Source organism: Rattus rattus, chromosome X (genome assembly GCF_011064425.1).
Source record: "Rattus rattus isolate New Zealand chromosome X, Rrattus_CSIRO_v1, whole genome shotgun sequence".
NCBI lineage: Eukaryota > Metazoa > Chordata > Mammalia > Rodentia > Muridae > Rattus > Rattus rattus.
In genome coordinates this window covers 96,952,590-96,972,669 of record NC_046172.1, presented here as the reverse complement: position 1 = coordinate 96,972,669, position 20,080 = coordinate 96,952,590, and the positions used below count along the sequence as shown (strand labels likewise).

The window sequence follows — 20,080 nt, the reverse complement described above, 5'->3', positions numbered from 1 at the left end:
TTTTGGATTGTGTGGTATATCAATCTTTCTAGATTTATTCAAAACAGAAAAGGTAAGGATGAAATTTAAAAGGTTAGGAACATTTAACATTTTAACAGAAAAATGCTTCAGAAAGACAAGTAAAAAGACTAAATGTTTAAAGTCAAATGACTTCGTGTGTCTCTGAACATATCAGAACACCTCTTCTCAATTTTGCCTGGAAATTTTGAAGACAGCTTCACTGCCTGTCCACATAGCAGTGTCTTCTCTGGGTATCTGTGCTTGGTTACCAGAGTGGGTGGAGACGAGAGCACATAGCTGCACTGAACATTCATTCATTTTGGAAATCAGGCTAATCTTACAGCTAAGTCGATCCTGTTTGTGAAGACATGTTTAATACACCCGTCTGGGGGGTGATGGGCAAGAAGAGCTATGTTACTGTCACTAGAAACCCAAGAACAGTCTTCTGAGAACTGATAACAGAAGATATCAGGACAGAACAAACAGCATAGCCCTTCTGGCTGTGCTGTCATGCTGGGGCTTGGCCACATAGCCCATCTTGAAGGTTCTTCAGTGAGATGAAAACTAATCTGTTTACCAAAGACTTTCTAATGCAACTGAACTATGTTCCACGAGTCAGGGTCTGGCCTGAAAATTGACCTGAATGCTTATACTCATATTGTCAGAGTCTGCATTTGCAATGAGACTTGATCCGTTTTCCAGCAGTTTACTGAAGCTGATTTTCTCAGTTCGTTAGGATCCCCAGTTAATTAGTGCCATAGAAAGATGACAGCTATTCTTATTTTTCAGTCTCTCTAAATGATCATTTAGAGTGAATATTACCCTGGTCCCTGGAAATAATCTTAATGAAGAGCTTTCGTATCCTACCTCTTACCTTAGTACATTTTAGTGTTGCTAAGTAAACACAGGACTTCGTATATTCTAGGCAAGCTGTCTACCATGGACCTATATCACCAGTCCTAGGGATTTCATATTTTAATTCATTGCTTAATGACAAAATTAGAGCAATCAGAGAATCAGATGTTATAACTACCAACTGTTAGAAAGGATGGACACTACAAATATAAATATGTCTGACCTTATAATTAGTGATTAATGAGACTTTTCAGATCAAACATGTTTCTTGAATTAGTCTACTTCGAATAGTCCACACTCCCAGCACTGCAGAAACCATCATCTGTAAAAACACCAATGATTTATTAGGAAACAGAGGAACATGAACATCTTTTACAAACAAACCATTATTTGTTGACCTTCTCCACTGAACTTCCCCTTAACTAATGGTGATTTACAGTTAGGGTATCATCCATTCATTTCAAGGATAATCTCCCTTGGCTTTGAAATAAATGCTCCAATTTAACCTTTCACCTTAATACCGCAAGGTCCCCTTCTTGGCAAAATGAACAGCGTCCTAGTCTAATAACTTTCTCAGTAGGGCATGTTCTCGGGCCATGCAAATAAATGGGGTCAATTAATATAGCATCTCTGGTATCCATTATTGTTGCTAAATATATATTTAGAATGTGTATGAGGCACACAAGTAGAGCCCAGTATAGTGACCCTGAATTCACTTTTATGAAATGTTGAATGCAATAAATCATGCAATGTTTAGAGTATTATGATTCCAAGCTGAGTCATAGGTGCTTCTCAAGAAAGGGAAACTTGATGCCAGTGTCTTACTACCGACCATAAATACCTCTTTAACCAAGACGATTTTTATGTGTTTAATATATGAAGATTACTGTATTGTTTTGTTTGAAAAATAACTTTATTAGTGAAACATCAATATTTCCTAAATCATTGCTGTAACCTATCTGGAAATGATTGACTGTAAGCATTGATGCAACCTCCAAATAGTGAATTTAGAGTAACAAATTTAGCCTTTTTCTCAAAAATACATGGTTATATTTTTTTAATCCCTTAATCTATCACATCCATTTGGTAAATTTTTTTCATACCCAAAGTAAGTTGAATGCTACCGCATACTGTAATAACAAAAAAGAAAGTGAAACAAAATAATGTAATAGAGTTGGGAAAGTTGTGGTTAAGAGAATAATTTTCAGCAGGGTGAGAATCAAGAGATGCCTCCAAGGAAATACTGTTTAAGGTGAGATGGTGTGGTGAGAAAAGGATGAAGCTGGAACTCAGTGGACCAGCGAAAGCGATGTAGGGTGATTCACTCTGGCTTTAGAGAAATCTGTGGCCTTTCAATGATTGAAACATAACTGGGCCAGCATTGAAAAGTCCAGCCTGAGTTCTGGAAATCAGTTTCTGTTAGTCAGACTGATGGGCATGAATAGCCCTGCCCTTGAGCCATCTCACCAAGCCTTTAAAATTGTATAAAGTTTCTATGTATTACGCACAGAGCACCTCTTTCATATATTGTCTGCTCCATAAGCAACAATAAAAGTTTACTGTTTGGTATTAATTGGGAAGGAAGGAAGGAAGGAAGGAAGGAAGGAAGGAAGGAAGGAAGGAAGGAAGGAAGGAAGGAAGGAAGGAAGGAAGAAAAGCTTAATCCTGAGGTTGTTTGTGAGAAAAATAAGTAAGGGTGGACTAAGAAAGCATCAAAGAGAGTGAGTATAGTAGTTTAAGTGAGAAACAATGGTAGCCTGAACTAGTGTTATCAGCAGACACTGGGAAAAGGATTCTGAAGAAATACAACCTGTGGTAAAGTGGAAGGAGTCTGAAGACAGATTAAACATCAAATTATTTAGATCTAGTATTAAGAACTTGGATCTATAACAGGGCCAATCGAACCAGATGGAAAAAATATACATCACAGTTAGAATTAACCAAGGCCATAAGAGGAATAGAGGACCAGATCAAGCAAACTGCTGTGAGAATGTTATGTTTCTGATATCTAGTTAAGAGTGTAAGGAGTCAGTAAGATATAGTTCTGGGGAACAAGAGCATAAATAAAGAATCATTACATAGGATGACACAAAAGCTAAAAACTTGAGTGAGGTTGTCTATGTTTATGATTATAGATGAGGAAAAAATTAGACCACAACTAAATCCTAGACAAGCCCAACTACTTGAGGTCATGGAAAGAGGTGGAGAACAAATTTGCAGACATAAATCAGTAAAGAAGAGACATGGTAGGACGAAGTACCGCAAAGTTCTAAAGGTCAGTATTTTAGGAAGGAGGACATAGTCATCTTCAACAATTTCTAAAAGATCAAATAAACTACAATCAGAAGTGATAACAAAATTTCAGGATTTTGGCACATAGATAAGCAGTTTAATGAAAGAAATAGAAATTAGAATTGCCATGAAGATTAGTGAATGGCATAACACAGCTGGAGAGCAAATTGGGAAGAGTAAACAGCACAAACATTTCCTTTCCAATGATTGTATAATACTTTCACTGGTAATCTTTAACAGATGAAGTCTTTGATTTCTGAAGGGTTAAAGGAAATCAGCTCATCACAGATGTTCCTACCTAAAGACATGCGTCCCCTTATACTCCAGGGGAACAGAGCTAGTCAATAAAGATTCAAACTATGTGCATGGAAAGCCCCAATATCGATCCTATGCAGACAACATTCAAATCATTGTAACACAGGAATGTAGAAGCAATATAAAAACCAAGACCTACATCTACGAAGGATATACCAGAAGCCTCAGCCCCTTGTAGTATCGTAACATGCAATCATCCCACACTCCATGATCTTTCTGGTCAATGTTTATCCTGTTCATTGGTCACTAATCTAGGTATTTCACAATTTCATAGCATCAAACAAATAGTAGAGATGGGCTTCTGATCAAAATAGACTAAATACATTGATTTTAAAATAAAGTATCTTTCTATAAGTGTGAGTATAACATTTCTATGATGAAATTAATGTAGATCACTTTATTCATTGCTATCTGTGAGGGTGTGAATTTTTAATCAACAAACCTGTTCTGAGATCTAAGTATACTATAATTTTGAGAAATGAAATTACATAATCAATCTGTTTTATTACATTAATAACAATGAATTCGTGTTCAATTTTACTTTGTATAGATACTTTTCTAAAACAATCCTATGGCATGCTCCAATTTTAAAGGAAAAAATAGTAAAACTTAGATATTAATTACACTGAATTGTTTCAGTAGTATTCCCCTGAATCTATTTATAACTTTAATTTTGTGAGTTCTTAAGGATGAATAAATCTTTTACAAGTTTAGTCTTTTCTAAACGATGTTTTTGCAAAAAGTTCTCTTTGCAGAGCCTCAGCTAGCCTGGGTCTTACTATATAGATCTTACTAACTTCAAACTTGAAAATGTATTGTCTCTGCCTCTCAAACTATGAAATTATATTTCATACATTTGCCACTATACCCAGCAACAGGGTCACCTTAATGATTTTGTACAAGGCCCTCAATTACGTGCAAGAATGGTTGGGGGACAATATAATATGTATAACCTTTGGACAAAAGTATCACACATGTTTTGGAGGGGTTTTATTTTAATGTGATGAAATTGTACCCCATTCCTGGCAAATCAACTTTCATATCAAGTGCTGTAAGTGTGTTAGCCTGAAATCTGATGATTTAAAAAACTTAGATTAAAACATTAAAGAATACAGTTGTGTGTGTGTGTATATATATATATATATATATGTGTGTGTGTGTGTGTGTGTGTGTGTGTGTGTGTGTGTGATTTACATTTAGTCCAACAAAAATGAATTACTAAGTTATCGATTATATATTGAGATCTACAAAATGCTCATAAAAATCAAAGATCTAAGTAAACAAAGCAACATACCATGTTCATGGACTCAAAATCTCAGGTTTTCCCAAGTTGATCGAGTTTGAGTTGAAACAATTCTAACATGGAAACATATCGGGTCTTTATGGATTGGTAGAATTAATATTGTGAAATGGCTACTCAATGAAAAAGCAATTTATAGGTTCCATTCAGTCCAAATCAAAATTTCCACAACATTCTTCACAGAAATAATGAAACCAGAAAACACAAGCCAATCCAGAACAAAAAGAATACTGGAAGGACTGCTATTTCAGACTTCAAGTTATAAAACAACATATTTACTGGCACAAAAATAGACATGAAGGCCAAAGGAATAAAATAGAAGACTCAACCATGAGTAAGCACAATTATAACTATTTGATATTTAACAAAGAAGCAAAAAATTTAAAACATATACTGGAAAAATAGCAATCTCAACAAATGATACTGGAGAAACTTGATGTCTACATGCAGAAGTAAGAAATTAAATCCATACCTAGCACCATGAACAGAAATGATTTCCATGTGGATCAAAGACCGCAATATGAAATGTCAAACAGGGAAAATGACAGGAAAAAAGTATAGAGAGGACTCTTTAAGACATCATTATCATAAGGCACTTTTGAAATAGGCATGCATTTGCCAAGGAATTAAGGCCAACATAGACATTTGGGACTTCATAAAACTAAAGCTCTTCTGACCAACTTAGTAAACAATCAAGTAAAATAAGAAATCCACAGGATGGGAGAGAACTTTTCCAGATATACATCTGACAGAGGATTAATATCCAGAATATACAAAGAATGCAAAACAAAACTAAACAAAAATAAAAAAAACAAATGATCCAATTTTAAAAATACTTAAAACTATGTTTAAACATAGTTTTCAAGAGAAGAACTAAAAACTGCGACATACTTCAAAAACTGTTCATCATCCTTATTAGTTAGGGATATACAAATTAAAACAAGTTTGAGATTTCATCTTACTCTAGTCAGAACGGCTAAGATCTACAAAACAATTAACAACAAACATTGGGGAGGCTATAGAAAAATTGAGATGCTCATTTACAGTTGTTGAGAATGTAACTTGGGCCAGATACTCTGGAAATCAATATAGAGACCTTCAATAACAACAAAAATGAACATGCTGAGTGAGTATCTTGAAATAAGATGTTGAGTCTTTTGGGTGTATGATTTAGCTATATCACCCCTTGGAATATGCCCAACATCCTATGGTATAGGTACTTTCTGATCAATGTTCATTTTGGATGTATTCACAATAACCAGGAAATGGAAACAACCTAAATGCCTTTCAGCTGATTAGTAACTAATGAAAATATGGTGGACACATATTATCGAATACTATTCAGCTGTAAAGGAAAAAGAAATCATGAAGTTTGCAGGTAAATGGATGAACCTAAAAATTATTATACTCACAGAGGCAATACCCAGACCTCCAAATCCTTAGATGTAACTATAAAACACAGTGTAACCACAGAAACCAGGAAAATATTGAAGAACCATGGCCTTCTAAATTGTATCCTTATACCACAAATAACTGTAGCCCCTCATATGAAGAAAATATTATTTTTGCAGTAAATGAAGAGCATCATAGGAAATCCACAACTAGACACAATGCAGAGAGCAACAGAGTGTGGGAAGCTCAACTCCAATGGCTACATCTACCTCACAACTGCTGCCATTAATGTATGTATGGTCCAGGGAACATTGAGCAAGAAGAAGCAGAAAGACTTAAGAGCCAGAATACTACAAAGTCTGGTTTGAAACAATTTCTCCTAGAAATAGCTTCATAAACAAGAACAGAATGGTAGCACTGTTAATGGACATATTATGTGGAGGGGAGACATTTTCTCTGGGTCCCACATCTCGAAAAAGTGCCACAAGCAACTCATGACTCCTAAGAAAAGGAGAATTAGCCTCTGCCAGTGAAGAGTCTCTTTATTATGTAGGTGTGTGTATCTGTGTGTATATATATTAATATGTATATATACTATACACATGTCTATATACATTATATATTTATGTAACAATAATAAAAATCAAAACTATCAATTTGACAGTGGGGGGACATGAGAAGGTCTTGAAAATAAATAGCTATCAGGGGCTGGAGGGAGGATAGGGAATGAGAAAAGGGATAATTTTATTCAATTAAAACGTATTTAAAAATAAAATAACTCCTAGGAGTGTTGTTTTAGATATAGATAGGCTTACTCTAAAATGTATATGAAAAAGCACAGGCCTGAAAATAACTAAAATGATAGTTATAACTAAAGTATACATACCCATTCTGTTACAATAGTGGAAGTTTGGACATTTAAATTAATGGAATAGAAGAGAGAATATAGAAGCAAATTCATAGAAATTTGCCCAAAGGATTTTGAACAAAAACCTAAAAAATGTTTGGTGGAGATAGGTAGCCTTTCCAAAAAATGGTCCTGAAACTACTGAGTGCTTTTAGCCTTGAAACTAATATTTGACCTGAACATCCCACCACATAAAAAATGTCTAGAAGTGGATCATGGACTTAAATGCAAAGCCAAAAACTGCACTATTCAAGAAAAGGTAAAAGAAAAATCTTCAGGCTGTAGGAATGAGATTTTTTTACCCTGACAATTCACAAAAGCATAGTCCATAAAATTATAACTTGATAAACTGGATTAAATTAATCACATTTTGGATATTTTATTTATTTACATTTCAAATGTTATCCCCTTTCCCAGTATTCATGTGTGCACACCATCCACACATACTCATACAAACACTCATTAATACATAGAATTAAAATTTGTAAGTATTTTAATCAATGGTAATAGCAGCATTTTCATGGGAAATGAAATGGTAGAAACACTCTGCAAAACAGTTTGGTTGTTTCTTATGAAAATAAACACACAGTTACCATATGATCCAGCAAGAGTACACTTAAGTATTTATTTAACATAATTAAAACTCCATGACCATGTAAAAACTTTGCAGATCATTATTCAAGCTTTACTCATAATATCTCCTAACCAGAAACAGTCCTAATATTCTTGAGCAGGAAAGTTACTAAACATCAGATGATTGTAGGTATTCATAAAGTAGAATATTACTCCAGAGTAAAATGAAATGATTTATTGATAAATGAAACAACTTAGAATAGCTCTCCTAGTAATTAGGCTAATTCAAAAATCAGTCAATCAATCATAATACGTTATATGTTACAAACTTCCACTAAGAAAAATTCTTGAAATGAGGATTTCCATAGATGAACATCAGGTTAGTGTTTGCCAGAAATCTCAGACAGAATAGAAGTGAAAAGGCCTGGTAGGTTTTGTTATAGAAGAGAATCCCTGCAGCTATTGAATTACTGTGTCCTGACTGGGCTGCTGAGTCATGAGTCTGTTCACATGATAAAATTTCATGGAGATAAACAGAGAAGTTCGCATAAAACTGGGTTATTCCATTTTTTGGTGATGTAATCATATTTATTATTTTAGCAATTTTTATTAGATATATATCTTTATTATTATTATTTCCTTTCCTGGTTTCCTGTCCATAAGCCCTCATAGCCTCTCCCTCCCCCATATGGGTATTCCCTCCATACATCCCCCTTACTGCCCCCCATATTCCCCTGCACTGAGTGGGGTCCAACCTTGGCAGGACAACGGGCTTCCCCTTCCACTGGTGCCCCAACAAGGCTATTCACTGCTACATATGCAGTTGGAGCCCTGTGTCAGTCCATGTATAGTCTTTGGGTAGTGGCTTAGTCCGGGAAGCTCTGGTTGATTGGCATTGTTGTTCATATGGGGTTGCAAGCTTCTTCAACTCTTTCAATCCTTCCTCTAATTCCCCTAAACGGGGTCCTGTTCTCAGTTCAGTGATTTGCTGCTAGCATTGACCTCTGTATTGGGCATGCTCTGGATGTGTCTCGCAGGAGACATCTATATCCAGTCCCTTTCGGCATGCGTTTTTTTAGCTTCAGCAATTGTATCTAGTTTTGGTGGCTGTATATAAACTTTGCTTCCACATCACCTCCTATGGATATTTTTCCCCTTTTAAGGAGTGGGAGTATCCGCATTTTGGTCATCCTTCTTCTTGAGCTTCCTGTGGTCTGTGGATTGCATCTTGGGTAATTCGAGCTTTTGGGCTAATATCCACTTATCGATGAGTGCATACCAAGTGTGGTTTTCTGTGATTGGGTTACCTCACTCAGGATGATATTTTCTAGTTCATTCCATTTGCCTAGGAATTTCATGAAGTCATTGTTTTTGATAGCTGAGTAGTACTCCATTGCGTAGATGTACCACATTTTTTGAATCCATTCTTCTGTTGAAGGACATCTGGGTTTCCAGCTAAAAATGGGTTATTCTAAATATGATAGTTATAGAAAATTATATCAATATAAGCTTCCTGTTGTGATGTTTATACCTATACAAAATAATGGCATGGACTGAAACTAAAGTATTTTAATGATAATTTAAGTGTATTTTCATTAATGTATTTGTCTCTGTGCATATACTATAGCATACACATGTAAGTTATAGGACAACTTGTAGAAGTTGGCTCTCTTCTTGATGACGAGATATCTAGGACTCAAATTCAGATCATCAGGAATTAGATTTAAAGGCAAACACCTTTACCCACTGAAGCATCTCACTGACAATAATATCTTTATTTTAATCCTTTCTATTGTTCTTTTTCCTCTCTTCCTTTATTTTCCTCACTCCTCTCCCCCACCTTTTTCCTTCCCTCTCTTTCTTCATTTGTAAAAGAGTCTAATTAGCTAACCTAGAGTAACCCTGAACTCATAATCGTCCTTTCCCCACCTTTTGAGTTTTGGGATCACAGGTGTTCTGCATCACACCTGGCTCACATGTATTGAAAATAAAAGTATAAATCAATGAACATTTAATAGAATATTGATAATAAAAGTATATATCTGAAAATAGAAATATTTCTTACATAGTCTTTCATCTTAGTGGGATTTGGTTTTACAGAGGCAACTTGTTCTCATATTATCTGATTCTCAAGTTTGTTCTCCGTGAGATATTTTGGTCCTCTCTACTTTCTGTGTATTGCTTTACCTTGCCTGGTTCTTGACATATTTCAAGTGTTCTGTAACTACTATTGAAAGAATAGTCGAAGAAAATTCCCGTTGGTGAATACAGGACTGGAAGAAAGTGAGAGAGAGATAGATAGATAGATAGATAGACAGACAGACAGGCAGGACGGACAGACAGACAGACAGACAGACAGACAGACAGACAGACAGACAGATAGATAGATAGATAGATAGATAGATAGATAGATAGATAGATAGATAGATAGATCGGTGGGTGGGTGGATGGATAGATAGATAGATAGATAGATAGATAGATAGATAGATAGATAGATAGATAGATAGATAGATAGATAGAGTAGAAATTGCAAAATGGTAGACTCAGAAAAAGGCTAGACCCAAATTATAATTATAGGACAGATGCTTCTTCTTGAATCTTTTTCTTTTTTGAAACTGATATATTCTCTGTATCCACCACCCTTACTTCATTATTCTGCCCCTGGCAAATACACCAACCTGCCTTTACATTGGGCAAGTTGTTGGAGGTACTAATATTGGTATTTCAGAGAGAATCCTTCTAAAGCTAACCAGAATGACTGAGAACTCACAGATAATAATGGTGCTTTGAACAGAAGTTCTGTTGTTGACTTTAAATGAGGTAAGCCCACGATGTTGGTGCTTAAATTAACCCCAATATTGTTGGGTAGGTAATTGACCACAGTATCTATGTCCAGCTTGCAAACTCATCATTTACTAAGTAGACTCCGATGTATACATGTCAATTTGATCCGTTTTGCTCTTGTATTATGTGAGAGAGGAGAACATGTTGACTTGAACTACTACACAAAAAGGTAGTTAATATCCAAACCCTTGACATTCAAATTTTAAAATTTTAATTGTCAGTCCCTAGTTATTATATAGGGGACCTTAAGTAACTCAAATTTTTCTTCTAGGTTATGTATTCTTCCTACAGTCAACTAGGCAACACATATTTACTGAGAACCCAGTAAATGCCAGGCCCTCTTCTAGGCCCCAGAGATGTATGAATAAGCACGTCAGACAAAGTGTATTCCCCTCACAAGTCTTACAAAGTAGTGAGGGGAAAGAAGTGGTAAACAGTATTGATGGTATGTTATGTATTAAACAGTGCATGCCAGGCGCTTTCCTCTTGTCTCTTTATATACACCTATGCATAATACCTTTAGAGCATGCTCGCCCCTCAGTAAAGAGAAAACATCACAGCCCCATCTCAGTGCTCCATTTTTTACATTTTTAACTGAGCCTTAATGTCCTACCATGTGCTTAGTATCACGTTGTTCTGCTCTGAACTTGTCTTCTCTCTCCTTGTGTAAGAAGTGGTAATGGATTAGTTATTTGCAAAGCAGAAGAAAAATGATCATAAAAGTGATGCTAGCAGAAAGTAGTTCAAAAATTCTGCTTCTCGAACTCTTCCCCAGATAAGTTCTTACCTACGTCATCTTTAAGTACAACTGCAATGCTAGGAACCACATTAAACCCAAATATAAGATGATTCTGAAGAGGATAGAAACGAAAGCACCCAGTATCAACACTAAGCTCCAAATGAATTCCTTACCTGTTTTTATTTCCCACTGTTTAAGTCAGAGTTGTACGAAAGGAACTAATAACCCAGTGTTGTCAATGGTACAAATCATGAAAAAGAATCTTGGTTTACTAGTCAAAAGAAGTAGGAAAGAGTTTAACGAGAGATAAAAAGTTAGAGTACACTGTTCTAGTCTAACTATAAAACATGTGAGTATGGGAGACTAGGAAGGTACTTGGCACCAATTCGGGCAGAAAGTAAAGCCTCAGTTTCCCTATGCACAGGGTTGTAATGAGTTACTATGATAGTAGTAGTAGTAGTAGTAGTAGTAATAGGTAAGACCACATAATAAATTAAGAATTTCTCGGGAAAGGGGATAACATCTAAAATGTATATAAAAATATCAATAAGAGAGAGAGAGAGAGGAAGAAAGAAAGGAAGGAAGGAAGGAAGGAAGGACGAAGGAAGGAAGGAGGGAGGGAGGGAGGACGGAGGAGGGAGGGAGGGAGGGAGGAGGGAGGAGGAATTTCCCTCCTGGGTATGAGGAATATTGTTATCAAGCCAAATGGGAACTGAACTTATGTTTCCTTAGCATTATCAAAGCCTCACCATTTCTCTCATTATACCTAGTGGTCCATTCTTATGGATTAACCATTGTGTGCATACACTACCTTTCATTGAATCATACATCCATTAATGAGCATATAGGCAGATTAAACATCTTAGTTATTGTGAAGAGTATTTCAATAACACGGACATAGAAGCATAGCATTAGTAATTTTCCCTTTAGATATATACCCATAAGTGAATAATATAAATAACATAAATAATATAAGTAATATAAATAAATATATATAAGAAATATAAATACATATAAGTAAATAATATAAAAAAATCTATTTCTCTTTTCTCAAAGAATTGTTATACTGATTTCTGTATTGTCTCTACTAACTCCCACACCAGTGTATAAGGGCAAACTTTTCTTCAAATCCTCACTGACATCTGTTATTTTTGTTCTGTTTTGGTCATAAACACTGAGATGAGATTGTATCTCATGGTAGTCTTAACCTGCATTTAAATGACTGCTAATGTTCTTTTTTAAAGGTGCCGCCTATTTGAATGTCTTCCGTTGAGAAGTATCCATTCTTAATCATTACCTACAGTAAGTTATTACATGCCTTATAAAGTGCTAGAGGAGCTTAAAGATTCTCAACACAAAGTAATGATGAACCGCTAAGAAAAGAGAAGTGATAATTATATTGATTTGATCATTACTGCACAGAAGTACTAAAGTATCACAACTCCCCATAAATACATATGATTTCATCTTAAATCTTAATTCTAAAGCATAAAATAACTACAGGCACGTAAAAGAAAAATTAAAGCCAACTCCACTTAATTTCTTGCAACAATAGAAAATTATCATTTTATTTTAAGAAGCAGATACTTACCTACCCAACCAGAGAAATAAAAATTTTCAGCCCAATATACCTCTCAAATACAGATAAAATAAGAGTTCTAAAACTGTTAACAATTCCATTTTAGATATATAAATGCAGTCAGTATAAATTAAGACCTAGCAGCATTTGTGTCAGAGGTACAAGACTGATTCAATATTGAAAATCACTAAATGTGCTCCCTGAAAATCCACTGGCCCAACTAGCTAAGGAATCATGTAGGCAATCTTCACTCTCCCTCCTGTCCCTTAATTCCTATTACAGCCTTATTCCCAGGATTATAGCAGACCACATCCTGTGGCCTCTCCTTACTTTCTACCTCTATTTCCAGGGAATCATCTTGATCATCACTTACAGCCTTCTTTACCAACCCATCTATTTGCCATAGCTACCAACATCAAGGTACTCCCTAGAAATCCATTGCTCACATGTGCCAATGAATCAGGTAGGCTATCTTCACACTCTCCTATGTCCTCCAATTCTAATTCCAATCACACATTCTCATCACCCATCTCAGTAACAGACCACCTGCTATGCATTCTCCCTCTCTGCCCCCATTCCCAAGAAGGTATAGGGAATACCAAGTGGGATACCAAGCTTCCTTCCCTCCTGTGGAACCTCTAGACCCCATCCCTAACCAATCCCCATTTTTTTCAGCAGTAAATACCTAGAAACAGTTCTACCAGAGACTCCAGTGGCCACATGGAGCAGGATCTCAGCAGCATTGCCCTACTAGGCCACCCACAACCAATACATTCTCCTGAGGAGCAGAGAGGTCAACCGAAACCAATGAACACACATCCAACAAAGATGAGACCAGATTCTAGCACCTAGAATTTCAGATACAACACACTAGTATTTCTGTCAGTGGTACATGACTTATTTAATTCATAAAAATCATTAAATGTATTCCCTATAAACCCAGATGCCTAGATGCCAGCATAAAACTCAATAACAGCTAGGACAATATGCCTCCACCAGAGCCAGGACCCCAACCTGTGTTGACTTGAAAAAGAATGGCTCCCATAAGCTCAGCATATGCTTGGATGCTTAGTCACTACCGAAGGGAAGGAATTGATAGGATTAGAAGGATTAGGATGTATAGACTTGTCGTAAGGAATATGTCACTGGTGCTGGGCTGTGAGATAGCAAAAGCCTAAATGAGGCCCACAAGGCCCAAACCTCTCTCTCTCTCTCTCTCTCTCTCTCTCTCTCTCTCTCTCTCTCTCTCTCTCTCCTCCCTCTCTGATTACAGTTAAAAGGTGCAGCACTCAGCCCTTCTCCAGCATTGTATGTCTTCACTCCACCATGTTTCCCGCCATGATGATAATAGGCTAAGCCTCTAAACTGTAAAGCAAGCCCCCAAATAAATGACCATGGTGTCTCTTCGCAGCAAAGAACAATGGCTAAGAAGCAACCACAATGACCCCTGGCAAATTCAATAAGCTAAAGCACAAGAGAAAGACTTCAATCTATTATGTATATGCTCAAAGACCTTAAGAGGATATGGATAAATCTAATAATGAAACCCATGAAAATAACCAGTAGAAGGAAATAAATAAAATGGTTCAGGACATGAAAGTGGAAATAGAGTCACTAAAGAAAACTCAAATTGATTAAAAAAAATGGTAATTTAGAAACTCCAACTGGAACCTCAGAAGCACTATCAGAATACAAGAGATGAAGCAGAGAATCTCAGATATTAAAGACACTAAAATTGAAATAGATACCTTGGTCATATTAACAAAAATGTTAAACTGAAAACAATCCAAGAAGAAAACAATCAGGAAATCTTGGAAACCAGGAGAAGACCAAATCTATAAAATAGAAATAGAGGAAGGAAATAAACCCAGAGAACAGAAAGAAAAGGCACAGAACATTATTTTCAATAAAATCAGAGAATAAAACTCTCCTACCATAGGCAAAGAAAAATTTTATTCAGCCAAAGAGAAGATAAAGAACAAAAGAACAAAACTGATTGAAAAAACAAACAGATGGAACTAGACACCATCATGTTAAGTGAAATAAACCAAACTCCAAAGAAGGTTTGTCTGTGTATTATCTTCCACAGGAGGACTTCAGAGAAGAAGGGGAAACTTTTATGAATGTAAATGTGTGATGACTAAGGACTTGGATAAATGGGTTGAGGAGAGATGTTAGCAAGAGGTAATAAAGACAGTGAATATAATAAAAGAAGAATGTAAACAGCACTAAGGCATCAGAGTGGAATGTACAATCCTATTCAGTAAATATATGTATAAAGACAAAAAGGAGGGGTGGGAAAGGTATCAGGCAAGGCAGCATACACTAGTAACCAGTAATCCTAATAGTTAAGGTGTAAAGACAGGAAGATTGCGGAGTTTGAGATGAGTAGAGGGTAAATTGTTAGTTCCTGTTTCACACAAGAGAGGGGAGCAGATGAAAAGAGAAAAGGATGTGGAGATGAGGGAAGGGAAGGAAGAGAAAGGAAAGGAAAAGAAAGAAAAGGAAAGGAAAGGAAAGGGAAGGAAAGGAAAAGGAAAAGGAAAGGAAAGAAAAAGGAAAGGAAAGGAAAGGAAAAGGAAAGGAAAGGAAAGGAAAGGAAAGGAGAAAAGGAAAGGAAAGGAAGGTAGGAAAGGGTTTTCAAAACAGCTTGAAAACCTGGGATTTAATCTAATAAAACACTTATATGATACTTAACTGTGTTGATGTGTTAGGGTCAGAATAGTAAAAATAGTAAAAAGGGATAATTTACATATAGTTTTAATTTCTATTGAACTTCCATCAAAGTACCAACCAGGTTATTTTAGATAAGAACTAGATCATTCCAATTTTTAAGCTATAATTTAATTGAGACATGTCTCTCCTTTTCTCCTTTCAAACCTTCCCATATACCCTTCCCACTCTTCTTCAGATTCATGGCCTCTTTTTGTACTAATTGCTATTTTGCATACACATATGAACAGAGAGAGAGAGAGAGAGAGAGAGAGAGAGAGAGAGAGAGAGATATTCCCAAATATAACTTGCTCAGTCCCAAAATGATCCTTATGTATTATGATGTTAAAGGCTGACCATTGGCACTGTATAATCAATCAATCAGTGCTGTTCCCTGGGAAGACTACCGCTCTTGCTCCTAGATTTCCTCAGTTGCCTCCAGATCTTTCTGCAGGGTTGAAACTTCATGGGCTTATCCCCGTGCACTTAGGCAAGTCAGTTGTTGTCATCCCATACCCAGCTCACACTTGTGCAGTCATGTTGATGAGACTTCATAGGTTTAGCCTCTGACATTCCTAGTAGAATCTCAGCAATCTCCCCTGATCCTCCGGACCTTTTCGATCTTTTCTGTCCCTCTTCCGTAGTGTTCCCTAACATTTTGGTACATGTGTTTTATAGATGTATCCACTGGGGCTGGCCTCCACAACCTCATTTTGATCTCCAGCAGTTTTTTGCAGTGGTCTCTGTCTGATCTAAAGAGAATTGTCCTTGATGAGGGAGAAAGATTGCTTTTAATCAAAAATACCTGAAGCAATTTTGAGAGAAAACAAAAGGGGTAATAATCACTGCACTTGGTTTCAGGTAGTAACTTTAAAGTCTAGTACTCTACTGGCAAGTATATAAGTAAATCAGTAGAAAAAAATAGAATTTCTTGAAATAGACGATTGTAAATATAGGAACAGATTTGAGGAAAAGAAAAAATAGTTTTAAAGGGAATAACACTTGAAATGTAAATACGAAATGCTCAAGTTAATAAAAAAAAGAAGATGGTACAAATAAAAATTAGTTTTACTAGGTTATTATTTGGTCTCTTGGCTTCCTTATCAAATTTTAGATTCTGTCATCTTTTTATTACAAATATTTGTTTTTTTAGCACTTTCATCTTAGATAGTAGTCAAAGATAAACACAGTACTTGACTAAAGACGACCTGCCTTCTGTCTGTGTAGCATACCTCCAAACAATAAAGGCTGCAGACAGCAAACCTGTAGCCAACATTATTTCAAATGGAGACAGACTGAGAGCATTTCCTCTAAAGATGGACACAAGAGAAGGATGTCCATTCTCCCTTCCCTTCTTTAATATAATTCTTGCAATCTTAACTGTATAGCAGTTACTCAAGAGTAAAAGGCTGGAAAGCAATTTTGCAAGCGAAAAGTTCCAAGAAACAAGCTGGAGTAGCTATTCAAATATTGAATAAAATAGACTTTCGACCAAAAGTTATCAAAAAAGATAAGAAAGGACACTTCATATTCATCAAAGGAAAAATCTATCAAGAAGAACTCTCAATCCTAAATATCTATGCTCTAAATGCAAGGGAACCTACATTCATTAAGAAAAAACCAAAAAAAAAGAAAAGAAAAGAAAAAAATTACTAAAGCTCAAAACACACATTGCACTCACACAATAATAGTGGGAGATTTCAACACCCCACTCTCATCAATAGACAGATCATGGAAACAGAAAACAAACAGAGACATAGAGAAACTAACAGAAGTCATGAACCAAACTGATTAAACAGATATTTATAGATATTTCATCCTAAAACAAAAGAATATGCCTTCTTCTCAGCACCTCATGGTACCTTCTCCAAAATTGACCATATCATCAGTCACAAAACAGGCCTCAACAGACTCAAGAAGATTGAAATAATCCCATGCATCTTCACAGATGACGATGAAATAAGACTGGATTTCAATAACACTGAAAACAACAGAAAGCCCACATATACATGGAAGTTGACCAATGCTCTACTCAATGAAAATTTGATCAGGGAAGAAATAAAGAAACAAATTAAAGACTTTTTAGAATTTAATGAAAATGAAGGCACAGCATACCCAAATGTATGGGACACAATGAAAACAGTGCTAAGAGGAAAATTCATAGCTGTGAGTACCTCCGAAAAGAAACTGGAGAGAGTATATATTAGCAGCTTCACAGCACATTTAAAAGTTCTAGAACAAAAATAAGCAAATACAACCAAGAAGGAATGAAATAATCAAACTCAGGACTGAAATCAACCAAGTAGAAACAAAAAGGACTATACAAAGAATCAACAAAACCAGGAACTGGTACTTTGAAAAAATCAACAATATAGATAAACCCTTAGCCAGACTAACCTAGGGGCACAACGAGTGTATCCAAATTAACAAAATCAGAAATGAAAAGGAAGACATAACAAGAGAATCTGAAAAAATTCAAAAATTCATCAGATCCTACTACAAAAGCCTATATTCAACACAACTGGAAAACCTGAAAGAAATGGACAATTTTCCAGACAGGTACCAGCTACCAAATTTAAATCAGGATCAGATAATCATCTAAACAGTCCCATAACTCTTAAAGAAATAGAAGCAGTTGTTAAAATTCTCCCAACAAAAAAAAAAGTACCAGGACTAGATGGATTTAGTGCAGAATTCTATCAGACTTTAATAGAAGACCTCTAGCAATTCTGTCCAAACTATTCCACAAAATAGAAACAGAAGTAGCACTACCCAATTCATTCTATGAAGTCACAATTACAATCATAACTAAACCACACAAAGACCCAACAAAGAAAGAACTGCAGACCAATTTTCCTTATAAATATTGATGTAAAAATACTCAATAAAATTCTCGCAAACAGAATCCAAGAACACATCAAAATGATCATCCATCATGCTCACAAGTAGGCTTTACCCCAGGGAATATTCAATATTTGGAAATCCATCAACGAAATCCACTATATAAACAAACTAAAAAAACATAAAATCACCTCATGAGATGTTGAGAAAGCATTTGACAAAATTCAACACCCCTTCATGATAAAAGACCTAGAAAGATCAAGAATTCAAGGACCATACCTAAACATAGTAAAAGTCATGTACTGCAAACCAGTAGCCAACATCAAACTAAGTGGAGAGAAACTTGAAGCAATCACACTAATATCAGAGACTAGACAAGGCTGCCCAGTCTTTCCCCACTTATTCAATATAGTACTGGAAGTCCGAGCTAGAGCAATTAGACAACAAAAGGAGATCAAAGGGATACAAATTTGAAAGGAATATGAATATCATATCATATTGCAGATGATATGATAGTATAAGTTAAGTGACCCTAAAAGGTCTACCACAGTACGAAGCCTGATAAACAACTTCACCAAAGGGGCTGGGTATAACATCAACTCAAACAAATCAGTAGCCTTCCTCTATTCAAAGGATAAACATTCTGAGGAAAAACTTAGGAGAATGATACCCTTTGCGATAGTCCCAGATAACTTAAAATACCTCCGTGTGACTCTAACACAGCAAGTGAAAAATTTATATGACAAGAACTTGAAGTCTCTGAAGAAAGAAATTGAAGATGGAGAGATCACCCATACTCATGGATTGGCAAGGTTAATATAGTAAAAATGGCCATTTTGCCAAAAGCAATCTACAGATTCAATGTAGTCCCCATAAAAATTCCAATTCAATTCTTCATAAAGAAAGAGCAATTTGCAAAATCATATGGAGTAACATAAAACCCAGGATACCAAAAACTATCCTCAACAAAAAAAGAACTTCTGGAGGAATCACCATCCCTGACCTGACCTCAAGCAGTATTACAGAGCAATAGTGATAAAAACTCTATGGTATTAGTACAAGCAGGTAGATCAGTGGAATAAAATTGACAATCCAGAAATGAACCCACACACCTATGGTCACTTAATTTTTGACAAAGGAGCTAAAACCATCCAATTGAAAAACGATAGCATTTTCAGCAAATGGTGCTGGTTCAACTGGAGGTCAGCATGTAGAAGAATGCAAATTAAGCCATTCTTATCTTCCTGTACAAAGCTTAAGTCCAAGTGGATCAAGGACCTCCACATAAAAGCAGATACACTCAAACTAATAGAAGAAAAAGTGGGGAAGAGCCTTGAACATATAGGAACTAGGGAAAGTTTCCTCAAAAAAACACCAATGGCTTATGCTCTAAGATCAAGAATCGACAAATGGGATCTAATAAAACTGCGAAGCTTCTGTAAGTCAAAGGACACTGTCATTAGGACAAAACAGCAACACACTCATTGGGAAAAGATCTTTACCAATCCTACATCCGATAGAGGGCTAATATCCATAATATACATAAACTCAAAAAGGTAGACTCCAGAGAGCCAAATAACCCTATTAAAAGTGGGGTACAGAGCTAAACAATGAATTCACAGCTGAGGAATATCAAATGACTGAGAAACACCTAAAGAAATTTCAACATACTTAGTCATCAGGGAAATGCAAATCAAAACAACCCTGAGATTCCACCTCACACCAGTCAGA

At 35.9% G+C, this 20,080-nt stretch overlaps 1 long non-coding RNA gene across 1 annotated transcript in view; it reads right to left on the bottom strand.

The window, feature by feature from the left end:
- Positions 1-580: 580 nt before the first annotated feature.
- Positions 581-20,080, bottom strand: part of LOC116888866 — a 154,124-nt gene continuing 134,624 nt past the window's right edge. The window contains exon 3 of the long non-coding RNA XR_004386351.1: positions 581-1,177. This is a non-coding gene — a long non-coding RNA (uncharacterized LOC116888866). The remainder of the gene's footprint in view (positions 1,178-20,080) is intronic.